The following is a 14823-nucleotide window of genomic DNA, read 5'->3' as shown; positions in this document are numbered from 1 at the left end:
CCACGGGGCGGGGGGCCATGCAGTGGAGTCATGACCCATCAGCTTACCTCCAACAACCTAATTCTTAAACCTAAAACTTGCAAGCTTTAATTCTTAGGTTATCCTGCCACCTCCCCAAATAGTGTTATCAAATTAGGTACAAGTGTTCACATGTGAACCTATGACAAGGATTTCACATTCAAAACATGACACATTGTGAATGGATCAAAGTACTCAGTGTGGTAGGCTAGCTAAGAATGTCCAGTTTTCTTTTTAGGTTTCTCCTTCAGTCTTAGGCACATTTGCTGACCCCTGTGTCATGTTATAGAGCAACAGCAAGAGCCTCACCAGATACCAGTGCTGTGTTCTTGGAAATAACTGCTTCCAGAACCACAAATGAAAAAAATTCTGTCCATATAATTACGGGGTTTCCAGTATTCTGCTACTGCAGAATACAGATTAAGAAGGTCTCTGCATCTTTCAGCAGAGTCTATGGGAGAGTGTGGGGTGAACAGAGACACTGTTAGAGAGAGATAGCAAGAGAGAGGGTCGGAGAGCTTCATGACCTATGAAGACAGCCAGGAGGACAAAAGGAACCATTTGTCATTAGTCATAGCAATCAGAGACTATTTAGTTAGTGTTTCTATTTCTGTGACAAAACACTGTGACCAAAAGCAACTTCGGGAGGAAAGGGTTTTATTTTGCTTGAATTCCCACTTTATAGTTCATCATCCAGGGAAGTCAGGGTGGGAACACAAGGCAGGAACCTGGAGGCAGGAGCTGATGCAGAGGCCAGGCAGGGGTACTACTTACTGGCTTGTTCCCCATGGCTTGCTCAGCCTGCTTTCTTATAGAACCCAGGACCACCAGCCTAAGGATGGCACCACCTACAGTGGGCTGGGTTCTCCCCATCAATCACTAATGAAGAAAATGCCTTACAGGCTTGCCTGCACTGTGATTTTTAGGGATGCATTTTCTCAACTGAAGTTCCTTCCTCTCAAATGACCCTAACTTGTATCAAGTTGACATAAAAGCTAGCCAGTCCAGACACCCAGAGGCCCCAACTGTTCCTCTGCCAGGTTTCAGCCTCTCTTTCCTCCTAGCTCCCAAGCCTTCCCAGTTCTGAATCTCTTGCCTCTCCTTTCTTCTCCTTCTTTTTCTCCCAACTGTGGCTGTCATGGGCCAGAGAGTGCAATAGAGACTCTAGAGAAATTATATCTGCAGCCCCTCAAAGACTCGGGGTGGGGAATGCATTGATGCACAGAGATGCGCACAGGTCCATGAGACACTGTTCTTGCCACTTAAATGTAATCACATTCATATATGAAGCTAAGAACATAGAGAAAGGCCTCCACAATTTAAGATTATACATGCAAACACACCCCAGACACACACGAGTAGAGTAGCAAACACGTCTAGACTCAAACACAGAAACACACATCTGCACACTCATATTAGAATGACCTTTCACATATAAAAAGCACACAGTGCACACTCACAGGTCCATGCCTAAATAAATAAACAGACAAAATTGGGCTGATTATGTATATACTCACCCCCAGAAATGGAGACGCATTACTCTCTATGCCTTTTTCCCCTGTGTATCTGTTTCATGGTTATTGAGAGCTGCTGGTAGCAAAAGACCATGGGAATATACAGCAGGTGACAACTAGTGTTCAGAAGGTCAACCTATCAGAACTAAGGGTTCTGTTAGATGAAACCATCACGAAAGGCATTATGGAATTACTGCCTTTTGAATGAATTGGCTTTTTCTTGTTGTAAACTTCTTGTGCAATAACAGCTGTGATTCTCCCATTTACTGTGTATTTCCATGTTATATGTACATGTAATCTCATGATTGCATCTCGATCTTGGACACAATTTTCCCTATACATCTGGGGTAATAGAAAACTGTCCCAGCTGCATTTATTTTTCATTAACATAAATCTGGCTAGGGCCATTCTCCAGACAAAAGTATTTCAACTAAGATACTTTTTTATCCTAGGACAAAAGCAGGTAGATAAACATTAGCTCATCTCATCCACAGATAGAGAAAATAACCACTAGCAATTAGATACTCAACTCCTTACCTTCACACACCCGGTTATTTACATAAGACCCTAACTTAAGAGATTTACTCTTCATATTCCTGGGATGATGTTTTAACCAGTGGCTAATTACTAAGTTAAGGTAATTATTTCCCACTGACCTAAGGAGATTTCTGACAAGGCCAAGCTGGCAATAGGTACTAAATTTTGTTTGTTGTGCAAATTAAGTTTTAATCCTCCTTAGCAACCAAATGCTACATGCTAAGAAGTAGGTTGCCTAGCAACCGAGCGTAAGTCCCCGCCCTTCCAGAAAGCAGCAGCAACTGGCATGAGCAGGGAAAAAAGCAGCACTAAAGACAGTTTCACCTTTCTAGTGACTTATTTGATGTTTATAGACCCCTAACAGTCTACCCAGACATTTCTAGATTTGAGCACAGAAATTACTCGTTAGAATTCCCTTATTGATCTTAGCCTTTTAGTTGACCCTACAGAGAACTCCCCTTTAGTCACTCCCCCTTTTGGGTTGTAATTGGAAGCTGACAATTACTGCCTTGTGTGTGGATTCCCTATCACCTCTCTCTGAAACCCTGAAACTTCAAGCCTCTAGTTGCTCAAGGGGCAATCTTATCAGAGTTTGAGATTAAAAACATCAGGGCAGGCAAGTGGCACATCTTGGCAGCTGCTGGGAAGAGGAAGGTGGGTGAGAGAAATAGAGGAATCTGTGCCATTTTGTCAGCACCCATGTGGTAAAAAAATGAGTGGGCGAGCTTCAGAGAAAGAGAGGGACAGCTCAGAGTGCAGGAAAAGCATACCCAGCCTTTGGTTGGTATCTGAAAAAACAAGAGATAGAAAGGAAGTTTTGGAAGAGTCATGATTTTCTGAGTCAGGACTCAGAATAGGAGGTGGGTCTCATGGTACAGGTACTACAGTGCTTCCTGATGGAATTTCTGCAAGTGGCTGCCTAGAATTTGGAAAGAAATGCAATTAATTATTGTTATTATTATTATTATTATCATCATCACTATTATTGTTATTATTATTATTATTGTGTGTCTGTTTGAGTGTATGTTTACTTTGTGTGTGGATGCACACACCTTTACATAGAGGCCAAATGGGGGCACTGATTGTCCTCTATCATTCTCTGTCTATTCCTTTGAGGCAGGGTCTCTCCCTTAATCTGGGCCTGGTATTCTCAGCAAGCCCCACCATCCTCCTGTCTCCACCTCTGTTGTGAGATATCTTTCTGTATGCTGTGAATATGTGTTGCTCAGATTGGCTAATAAATAAAGCCATTTGGCCTTTGGCAAGGCAGGTTATAGCTAGGTGTGAAATTGAAGAGAGAGAGGGGAAGAAAGGCAGAGGGGATAACAGATGCCAGATGCCGCTGAAAGAGAAGCAAGATGTCAGCAGACCGGTAAAGCCACGGAATAAATTTCAAAGCACAGATTAATAGAAATGGATTAATTTAAGATATAAGACCTAGCTAGCAATAAGCCTGTCATAGGCCCTGCAATTGGTAATTAATATTAAGCCTCTGAGTGATTATTTTATAAGCAGCTGTGGGAACATGGGGGCCTGGCAGGACAAGGGGAAACTCAAGGCTATACACCTCCACTTTGGAGATGGGGTTATGGGTGTGCTTAGGATGCCAGGCTTATAATTGGGACTGGGGTGCAAATCCCAGTCATCATGTTTTAGCAGCAAGTGTTCCAGACCACTGAGCTACCTCTCCAGCTTCAGTTATACCTTAAAAATGATTTCTTTTAGATTTATTTTTATTTTGTGTGTAAGAATGTTTTGCCAACACATATCTGTGCATCATGTGTGTGCCTGGTGCCTGCAGAGGTCAAAAGAGGGCATTGGATCCCCCCAGAACTGGAGTTAAAGTTAGCTGTGAGCTGCCATGTGGGTGCTTAGAACCAAACCCAGATCCTCTGCATGAGATTTTTAACCTCTTTTGAGCTATGATATTGTTGACCGCCAGCCTTCCTAATGCTGTGGCTCTTTAATACAGTTTCTCATGTTGTGGTGACCCCAACCATGAAATTACTTTCATTGCTTCCTCATAACTGTAATTTTGCTACTGTTACGAATCATAATATAAATATCTATGTTTTCTGTTGGTGTTAGGTTACTCTGTGAAAGGATCAGTCAATCCATAGAGGGGTTGAGACCCATAGATTAAGAATCACTGCTCTAAAAGGCCCAGTTCAGTGAATTTTCAAAGTGAACACATTCTTAACATCGATGTGAAGATCAGCTGCATGGTAACTTTGGCTGTTGACTCTGCCCCCTTAGCTTCTCAACGTGGGAAGAGTTATGTTTACCACCAGATCTGGGATCCATGCTCACCACTGAGTCTAGGAAGCAGTGGGTAAAGCCTCTATTAAGCAGTGTGTAGCTCAGAATTCCCCGCCCTTTGTTGTCTGTACTAGCAAAAGCTAAATCCACCATGCAGTATGCTGTACAGCTTGGAGATGCCCGGGAAAGGAATCTACCATACTGTAGCTCAAGCCCACATGTCACTGTGTCTCTGTATCATGACTTACCTGAGAGACATATCTAATAAGACACACTTGGCTCCATTTAGAACCCCTTTTTAAAGCTTTCAAAGGTTTTCAGTGGAAATTCTTGTCGCAGGTTGGGTGCCAAAACATAGCCATAGGTTTTCTCCAGTCATGCCCGGCTCCACAGTCAGGACGAATCTTTCCCACCCACATCCCACAGCTACTCAGTCCCAAGTAAACACATAGAGGCTTATATTACTTACAAACTGTATGGTCAGGCTTCTTGTTAGCTATCTCTTATAACTTAACACAACCCATTTCTATTCATGTATATGTTACCAAGTGACTGTGGCATTACCAGTCTGCAGGCATCTTGTTGCTCCTTGAGCAGCAGGCTGGCACCTCTCCCATTCTGCTTTCTCTTTCCTGTATCTCTTTGGATTTCCTGCCTGCCTCTAAGCTGCCTTGCCATAGGCCAAAGAAGCTTATTTATTAGCCAACCAGAGCAACACAAATTCACAGTGTACAGAATGACACCCCACAGTACATATCAGTGTCTATATCCATATCCGTATCTGAAGCAACATGTTAAGTACCACCCCAACATTTACGCCAAATACTCTGGAAATAAGAATAAAACTCTTTAATAATGCATATCTGGTTCTGGCCAACATCCTAGAGAAACTAGACTCAAAGAGACATTTTTAATAGCTTCTGTAGGTCTTGGGCACTAGCAATCCATATGTGTTGTCCTCTGTAAATATCTTGTAGGTTCCATCAGACTTTGAGCAGTTACACGTATTTCACAGAGATAGGAACTGCAAGCCTGTCTATTTCAGATAAGTGGAGATTTATAGCAAAGATATTGTCACCATTACTTTTAAAGTAGACCAGTGGTGTTTTTTTGTTTGTTTGTTTTTAATCACATTACTTCTGTTTTAGTCATTGTTCTGTTGCTCTGAAGAGACCCCATGACCAAGGCAGCTCTAATAAGAAAGCATTTAGTCTATGATCACCATGGCAGGAACATGACAGCAGGCAGGTCAGGTGCTGGAGCAGCAGCTGAGAGCCACATCCTGATCTGTGGGCAGAGAGAAAAACTCTGGGATGAGCATGGGCTTTTGAAACTTCAGAGCCTACTCCCCCCAGTGACACACTTCCTCCAACACGGCCACACCTGGTGAGCAAGTATTCAAATATATGAACCTGTAGGGGCCATTCTTATTCTAACCAACACACCCAGGGCTATCCTGCCCACTTGGCAGAATTACACTCTTCCTGATAAGAGAACCAGGACTTAATGATCATTGTTAGCCAGTGCTATCCCCTCTGAACTGCCCAGTAGAGCCATGTTGATGTGGGAATGGAGCCTAATTCACAACTAACTTAACAAACAAATATTAAGAGAAATATAGTCTCAGAAGCCTAAACTACAATTATGTTCAGGGTACAACTATTTTCCTACAGTTTCTAACAAGTCTGGTTAGCTTACTACTTATCAACCAGTCATATGAGAGGTAGCGCTGCCTTAGGTAAAGCCTACCTTGTGCAGCTTAGTATTTCCTAAGCAAGTTTACTGCTGAATCCTTTGTAATGTCAATTCATCACTCTCAGTTTTCCTACATCATATCTATATCTTGTCCATTCTTTTGAAACAAGGTCTCATGTAGCCCCAGGCTGGCCTCCAGCTCAACAGCAGCAAGAGATGATCTTGAATTCCTAATCCACCTCATTTACTTCCCCATTGCTGAGATATAGCATGAGTCCTGCACCTACAGCCATACTGTAATGCAGTACTGCTCAGATCATCCAGTATCCATGCAGACTTCCATGGTGGTGGATTGACCCTGAAATTGCTAGGTCCTTAGATGGGGAAAGGTGGCCAGGGGAGGTCTTCCTCTGTATCTCTCTGTGTCTAAGTGTTTTCACAGGGTAGCAACAATGTCTCACTGACTAACAACAACCCTGGTGCCCTTGTGCTTGGTAGCTTTGAGAAAAATATGGAGATGTGTTCACAGTGCACCTGGGACCGAGGCCCATGGTCATGCTGTATGGCACAGAGGCCATAAGGGAGGCGCTGGTGGACCAAGCTGAGGCTTTCTCTGACAAGGGGAGAATTGCTGTGGTTAAACCGTTCTTCAAGGACTATGGTAGGAGTCTCAAAGTTTGGTAAGAGGTGGGCTAGAGAATGGGCCCAGAGAGAGGAGAATCTGATGGAAGGGAGATCAAGGGGTGGGGAAGGACCCAGGTTTCTTTGAACTTCCTCTATAACTCCCCCTACTTTCTTAGGTGTGATCTTTGACAATGGGGAACGCTGGAAAATCCTTTGGTGATTCTCTCTGGCCACTATGAGAGACTTTGGGATGGGGAAGCGGAGTATGGAGGAGCAGAATCAGGAAGAGACCCAATGTCTGGTTGAGGAGCTTCAGAAATGCCAGGGTGAATCCTGGAGAATGCATATAAAGGAGGATGGTGATACAGAGACCTGAGTGCACAGTCAAAGAAGGAGAAGAGACATACATGGGCAGAGAAAGAAACACACACAGACACACAGACACAGACACACAGACACACACAGATACACACAGATACACACACACACACACACACACACACACACACACACACACACTGGGGAGAGGATGGAGGATGAGGTAGGGGGAGAGAGAAATACAGAAAGACAGGGAAAGAGTTGTGAAGTTCACAGTGTTCATGAATGGCTCAGAGACATAGACTGAGAGAATTGCATGCAGGCTACTTATGTTCAGGAAAATCGATGCCTGGGTTAAGAATATGTGTCATCTGGGGTGATGGCACAAACCTGTCATCCCAATACTCAGGGGGCTGAGACAGGAGGGTCATAAATTCAAAGACAGTTTGCCTACATCATGATATCTTGTCTTAAAAATAAACCGTGGTCGACATGGTGGGTGCAGGTCAGGCTTACTGGGCTTGCCTGGCACACACACACAGTTCCCAGCCTGATCCTAACACCACAACATTGGCATGGTGCCACATACTGGTCACCATGGTATACCTGAGGTGGAGGCAGGAGCTTAAGGTTGGAGGTCATCCTTGACTTTATACGGTATTCAAGGGTGTCTGTATCACATTAACCAGTCTCAAAACACGATATATGTCCAAGGCAGGTGTTAGAAGCAGGGAACTGTGTTCTTTCCTTGAGGATGTCCTGATGAGTGGGGTGGTGAGCAAAGATGGGGTGTTTTACTTTGTGGCAGTCATAGGCACTTCTGGGTACTTATAGAAACTTCACAACAGGGCATCCTGGTAACCCCGTCTGTTTTTACCAAATCATTCCTTTTTGCCAGTGTTTGTCATCTCTTTTAAAATTCTCAGGAGACTCTGAGATGTCCATGCAGAGACAGGAAGGGAACAGAAGGAATTCAAGAGACTAGGAAGGAGAAAGCAGGGTGACAGAGACTGGGAAGCTGAGATGGAGCTTGAAGGAAGAGAAAATACAGGGGAGCAGGAGTGAGGGGAATAGAGTGGGGAGGAAAATAGGTAGGGGGAGGGAAAAGAGAAAGGCAGAAATGCTGAGAGACATTTAGACAAGAAATCAGAGAGACAGATAAAGGCTGACAAGCATCAGGGAAAGATCTGCAGAGGAATCAGAGACAACAGACAGGCCAGACCCAGAGAGAGGGACAACAACAGACCAATATTGCTGGGCTAACAACATCCTTCCCACCATGAGAGCCCATGGAACTAAAGGCAGCAGGCACTGGGTGTTGATGGTTCTTGGAACACCACAGAGCCTAGAATAGAAGGAATGGAGGAAGACTCAAAGATGAGACTTCTAAATCCACACAAGCAACCCCCACACCGTTCTCTGCACCATTCCTGCCAGTGGGAGTCAGCTGTGGGCTCAGAGTCAGAATGTTTTCCTGGGAGGAGGTGCATAGTGGAGACTACGTTACACATGCTCTGCTTCTCAGTTCCTGGGTCTGATCCTGGTCCCAGTCATGAGGAGCTGTGTTACCTTGGTGAAGTTAGCGCCCATTTCTGTGTATACTAATAGCATTGCATCTTACATATAATTTTGAGAGGAAATTAAATAAAATGGTGTATGCAATTCTGAGTGCAGGGCCTGGTGCCGTATGTCCAAATGGGGTAGCAGTTGCTGGTATTGAGTAGTCAGTGGTGGGGACAGGTTTACAGAGATGGGAGCCAACACCAAATGTTCCACTGGTGCCATGTCTTGATGCATCTTCCTCCTCCAGGAGCCCCCCTGGACCCCACCTTCCTCTTCTAGTGCATCACAGCTAACATCATCTGCTCCATTGTCTTTGGAGAGCACTTTGACTATAAAGACTGCCAGTTCCTGTGCCTGCTGGACCTGTTCTATAGGTCCTTCTCTCTCCTCAGCTCATTCTCAAGCCAGGTCAGTGGATGGGAAGAGAGGAGCATCCAGGGCAGAGGAAAGAAGAGGTTTCTCTGTGGGTGGAGAAGGGAGTGTCTCAGGGCTGGAAGACAAAGGCAGAGACAACATGGAGAGACAAGGAACCTGAGGCCTGGAGGGCGAGGATGGGGGTCAGATGTTAAGTAAGGTGGAGAAACCCTAATGCAGAAATACCAAGTCACCCAGACATGAAAAAATGATGACATGGGGGCTATGGCTGTATCTAAGAGGGTAGAGGACTTGTCTATTGGGTGAATCCTGGGGTTCATCCCTAGCACAAATTAAGCCAGGTTTGGCGGTACATATGTGCAATTCCACTACATGGGAGATCAGAGTTCAAGGTCATCTTTGGATAAATATTGAGTTTGAGGAGAGTCTGAAAGACATGAGACCCTGATTGACAAAAACAAAAACAAAATGATGACTTAGGAAAGAGTGAGAGAGAATATAATACAAGTGCTGGAGAGAGACTCAGAGAAACAGGCTGAGAGCATGCTGTGTGTGTGTGTGTGTGTGTGTGTGTGTGTGTGTGTGTGTGTACATGAGAGGGGAAATGAAGGAAAGAGAAGATGAGCAAAGGAGTGGGGGAGGGGAGGCGAAAGGATGGAAGGAGAGAGGGCAGATCCTTGTGAAATATGGGGACCTAGAAACATAGCCTGCTTCTTGAGTCCTGCTAGCTCCAGGTGACCTCCTGATCTTCTTTCCTGTAGGTGTTTGAGCTCTTCTCTGGCTTCCTGAAGTACTTTCCTGGTGTCTACAGACAAATCTCCAAAAAACCTGCAGGAAATCCTTGACTTTATTGGCCAGAGTGTGGAGAAGCACAGGGCAACCTTGGACCCAGCAATCCAAGAGACTTCATCGATACCTACCTTCTACGCATGGAGAAGGTAAGTCCTGCATGAATGAGAGAAGTGATGGGTGAGAGTGAAGGCTGGGGATGTGAGCAGAGGAAAAAGGGGGCAGAGGATGGGGAGGAGAGATAGGAAATGGAGTGGAGAAGATGCAGAAGAATCTAGAAATTGAAGACTAGAGAAAGGGAGGAGAAAATGAAATATGGAGGAAGAAGGCTGTGGAAGAAACACAGGGCAAGGGGCAAAAAGCAGAAAAGATCTCAGAGGAAGAAAGAGCCTGGGAGACAAAACACGAAAAACTACCAGAGAGTGAAGTCGAGAAAGGAGACAAAATAAACAGAGAGCCAGTGACATTGTCGAGGACTGAGAAATGTCATTTTGTCCATATAGTGTGAGGCAGGACAGTTCCCAGGATGTGTGAGCATCTCCCTGTAAGCACCCAGTCACCCCTGACCCTCCCTTCTCTCTCCCATCTGGAACCAGGTGAATTTCAACCCACACACGGAGTTCCATCACGAGAACCTCACGTTCTCCGTGCTGTCTCTCTTCTTTGCTGGCACTGAGACCAGCAGCACCACTGTCCGCTATGGCTTCCTGCTCATGCTCAAATACCCCCATGTTGCAGGTGGGACAGAGGTGGCTAATTGGGGAACCTTCTAGGTTGCTTTTGTCTGTGGAGGTTTGTGTGGATGAGAGAAACAGAGGCCTCTTACATCTGGAGCTCTGAAGGCTTTGGTTTACTTCTAAACTAGGGCAGTGCTGTGAGTAGTATGTGAATGAATACTCAGCTGGCCCATTTTCCCTAGATTTCTCCTATGACTTTAAGTTTGATCCATCCATTCATCCACCCATCTATGCATCTATGCATTCATCCATCCATCCATCCCTCCATCTACCCATCCATCTATCCACCCACCCACCCATCCATCCATCCATCCATCCATCCATCCAACCTTCTCTTCTTCCTTCCATTTTTCTATCTTTACATCCATCTATTCATTCATCTTTCTATCCATACACCTCTTTATCCATCTACTCATTCTGTTCATTTACCCACCTATCTGTCCACCCACCAACCCATCTGTCATCCACCTATCCTTTCATTCATTTTCCCATCCATCTAAGAATCTAGCTATCTAAACACCTATTTACTTAACCATCCTTCTATCTACCTACCTATGAATACTTATTCACACACACACACACACACACACACACACACACACACACACACTTAGTACCCACCTACTCAACTCATTAATCCACTGTCTATTTTTTAGTGATAACCCAACTGGCCATTTCATTCATTTATTTTAATTCATCAACTTAGTTTCTCTTTGTTCAGTAGAACTGAATAAATTACTTTTCATTAATTATGCATAAATTCATCTGTCCTTGTATCAAAAGTTCATTTCTTAATCCTTTCACTAACTGGCCTTTGAGTTTATCTTTCATCTGTCTATCCATTCTTCCCTTTATCCTCTAATTGAGGCATCTGTTGACTTATGAGTCGAACACATAATCCAGTGTTCTGTCTAATCATTTCATTAACTCATAATTCTGTTCATTTAATAATTGATTTATCCATTTATTTTATTATATATTTATTATTACATGCATCCATTAATAGATTTTTTGATAACCTACCTATTTCTCTGTTATATTTCTGAGGATACAGCCTCGAGTTCTTAATATAAAATTCATGTAGAGTTATGGTATGTGTGTGAGTGTGAGCATGTGTTTGTTAGTGCATTGTGTATGTGTATATGTATGTGTGTGTGTGTGTGTGTGTGTGTGTGTGTGTGTGTGTGTAGAGACAGACAATTCGTTCCCTTGCAAAGGTGAGATTTTTGCTGCTTTTCTCCCTCACACTCTTACACCAACATGATTTCTATGAAGTCTTCCTATGCAATAGCCGTTTTTGTATGTTTTTCCTCTTTTTTTAAATCCTTGCTGAAATGAGGTTGAAGCTCGTGGAGGAGAGATGTGATATAGTTTTAAGCATGGGCACAGAGAGACAGTCACTTAAGAATAGGACAGTTGTTTGTACCTGCAAGTGTAGTGAGTTTCTCAGAGAGGGAGATTGAGAGATTTTCAGATCTCATCCCCATTGGTATCCTGCACAAAGTCACCAAAGACATTTTGTTCCGAGGGTACCTGCTCCCCAAGGTGAGACCAGCTGCGATTCCACATCTCTATGCATGTTCATCCTCCACTCTCCTCATTACCAACCTCAGCCTGTTTGTGGTTTCCTACACTCTGTGTTTCTCAGGGACTGACTGCAGATGGGAGTCAGGGTATGCTAATATCTTTGTGTCTCATAATGTCTCCTAGAACACTGAAGTGTACCCCATCCTGAGTGCAGCTCTCCATGACCCACAGTACTTTGAACAACCAGACACCTTCAACCCTAACCACTTCCTGGATGCCAATGGGGCTCTGAAGAAAAATGAAGCTTTCATGCCCTTCTCTATAGATGAGACTCACTTTTGCTTCCTTTCCCAGACACTAGGGGGAAGGTTCATCCTCCAGGATACAGACAGGTCTAGGTCTCTGTTTACTGATTTATTTCAGCTGCTTTGCCTGAACCATCCCATTTACCCTGGCTACAGCTCCATAAGCAGACTCTTGAACTAAAGGAATATTCTGGCCACAAGAAATTTGGGGAATTATTTAACAGGCTCCAAAACTGAGCAAATGTATTTTCTTAGGAAACAGCAGCAAGAAAGACTCTCATCATTTATGAACACAGCTGTGAACTGGGTAGGGTCTTGATGGCTGGGGAGGTATTGACTTTAGCTGTGAGCACTAGGTGGATGGTGCATGTCTTCGCATGCTTGTCTCTGTGTGCAATAAATACCCCAGCTTGGTAAAATGTAAGAGAAATCAAAATTACTAGCATTTATTTGAGCAAACAAACCATCCATGATGGATGATATCCTGAACCAGAAAAAGCTCAGGGTTACAGCACCCATCAGTGCCAGCACTCAGTGTCTACAGACAATGGGGAGCTGGGCATGGACACACAACTTGATTGGTGCCAGCTCTGCTTTTGCCTTACTTGGCCATGCTGGTGTAGTTGGCAGCCTGGGGTAGGTCAACTGCTATGAGAGACTGAGACTTCTACTTCATTGGAAGATATAATCTCAAGCTGTCGATTAGTTCAGTTGCTTATTGTTTTTGGTTAGTTTGTTACATACAGAAGGTGCCTCCAGCCAAATTTAATTCAGTTTTATGGACTCTATGGGATGTAAACATGGAAGATTTGTGTTCAGGCTTTTAATCTTTTGGAGAAAGGGGCATTCTAGAAACAATTCCTTAGCCTTTAATTGCCCTCCCCCCAACTCTATGTCCTCATGATGGGGATGGAAACCAGTGCTGAGTGTGTGTTAAGCATCCCTTCAAAAGAGCCCACATCTCCAGCCTCTGCTGGGTGCATTATAGAAAATGCTCTCCTGCTGAGCCTCTCTGTTCTCATCCCTCATTGAGGGATTTTTGGCGAGTGTTATCTTACTAAGCCAGGTCTCAGCTAAAAATTGTCTAGTGTTGAGTGTCCAAGTCACTTCAAGACCCTGGACTGATCCTGGATACTGGCATTGTACACTATAAGGGCCTACTTTCATATTTGAGCTTCAGAGTTGTAGACATGTAGGGTGTGAGATAAAAGTGAATTGTCTGTATAAGAGTCCCATGTTTAGAAAGGCAGGTTGTGGGGAAAGGGGATGTAAGAAGAAGACATGGAAGGAATGTATGACCAGATGTGATTGGACAGAGAAGGTGGAGGGGTTAGGATGTTGGCTAGGAAGTTTAGAAAAAGCAAGCCGAACAGAATAGATCATAAGACACGTAGTGATGGTTGGTACAGACACAGGTTCATGGAGACTGCTGTGAGATGCCAGCAACCGAGCTAGCAAGCAAGCCAAAAGGATATTAGTGCCAAAGGGACATGAATGGTTGTGGAATGTTCCTTACCAGCTTACTTATTTAATCAGTTGTTCTTTAGTTGGTGGAGACTTTTTGGGAGTTGTAAAATATTTAAAGGTGGTAACAAGTTATTTAGATTGGGCTAATATTCATAGCCACTTTCTTTCTTTCTCTCTTTCCCTTCCTCCCTCCCTCCCTCTCTCTCTCTCATGAATTTCCTTTTTGCTAGTGATATGTGACCCTTCCTATGTCAAAGCTGGGGCCCAAATTACTAAAGAATTTCAAACTGGGAACTCAATGGGGAGTTTTATCACATAACAACTCCACTCCTAGTACTGATTTTCTGCATTAGCTGCTTCATCATGTGATTAAATATCTGCTCAGAAGCAAGTGTGAGGAAGGATTTACTTGACATCAGTTTCAAGAGAGGAATTCAGGGCAGCTGTGCTTCTAGGTTTGCTGTGGGAGCATGTGGCAAGTGGGAAGGAGAGGGAGGAGGGTGTGGGGAAGAGGTTTCCTCAAGTAACCTACTTCTTTCTGTCAAGTCTGAGAACATCCTGAAAACACTGTTAGTTAGAGATGAAGCATTAAAAAAAACATGGATTCTTGTGAGATATTTTACACTCTAACCATGACTCTTTGTAAATAGATTGGTGTCATTATCACAGGAGCGGGTCCTCTATAGGAGCTCTGTCAGTCTTAGTCAGACTTGATTGCCCCATGACATGTTATAATGCAGCAGCAAATTCCTCACCAGACATCAGCCCAGTGTTCTTGGAAATAATGCTTCTAGAAGCAAAAATTTAAAATGTCCACTAAATGTAAATTCCCAGCATCTGGTATTCTGCCTCAGTAGAAAACAGAGTAAGAGAGTCTCAGGATACTGAGGTCAGAGTCTACAGGAGACAGAGAAACTTTCAGAGAGAGAGAGAGAGAGATGGGTCAGAGGACAGGCCAGAGAGCTCCACATGCTAAAAGCCAGACAGGAGGAGGAGGCAATCATCAGTCTCAGTCATCAGAGACTCCAACTGCTCTTCTGCCAGGCTGACAACTCCCTCTCCACCTGAGTGCTCAGCCTGATCACTACTGTGTCT

General features: G+C 44.0%; 1 pseudogene; it reads left to right on the top strand.

Moving 5' to 3' along the window:
• The first annotated feature begins 3405 nt into the window (after positions 1–3405).
• Positions 3406–12442, top strand: LOC114681550 (annotated as a pseudogene).
• Positions 12443–14823: the final 2381 nt, after the last annotated feature.

This window comes from Peromyscus leucopus, chromosome 1 (genome assembly GCF_004664715.2).
Source record: "Peromyscus leucopus breed LL Stock chromosome 1, UCI_PerLeu_2.1, whole genome shotgun sequence".
NCBI lineage: Eukaryota > Metazoa > Chordata > Mammalia > Rodentia > Cricetidae > Peromyscus > Peromyscus leucopus.
This window is presented reverse-complemented; position numbering and strand designations above follow the sequence as displayed.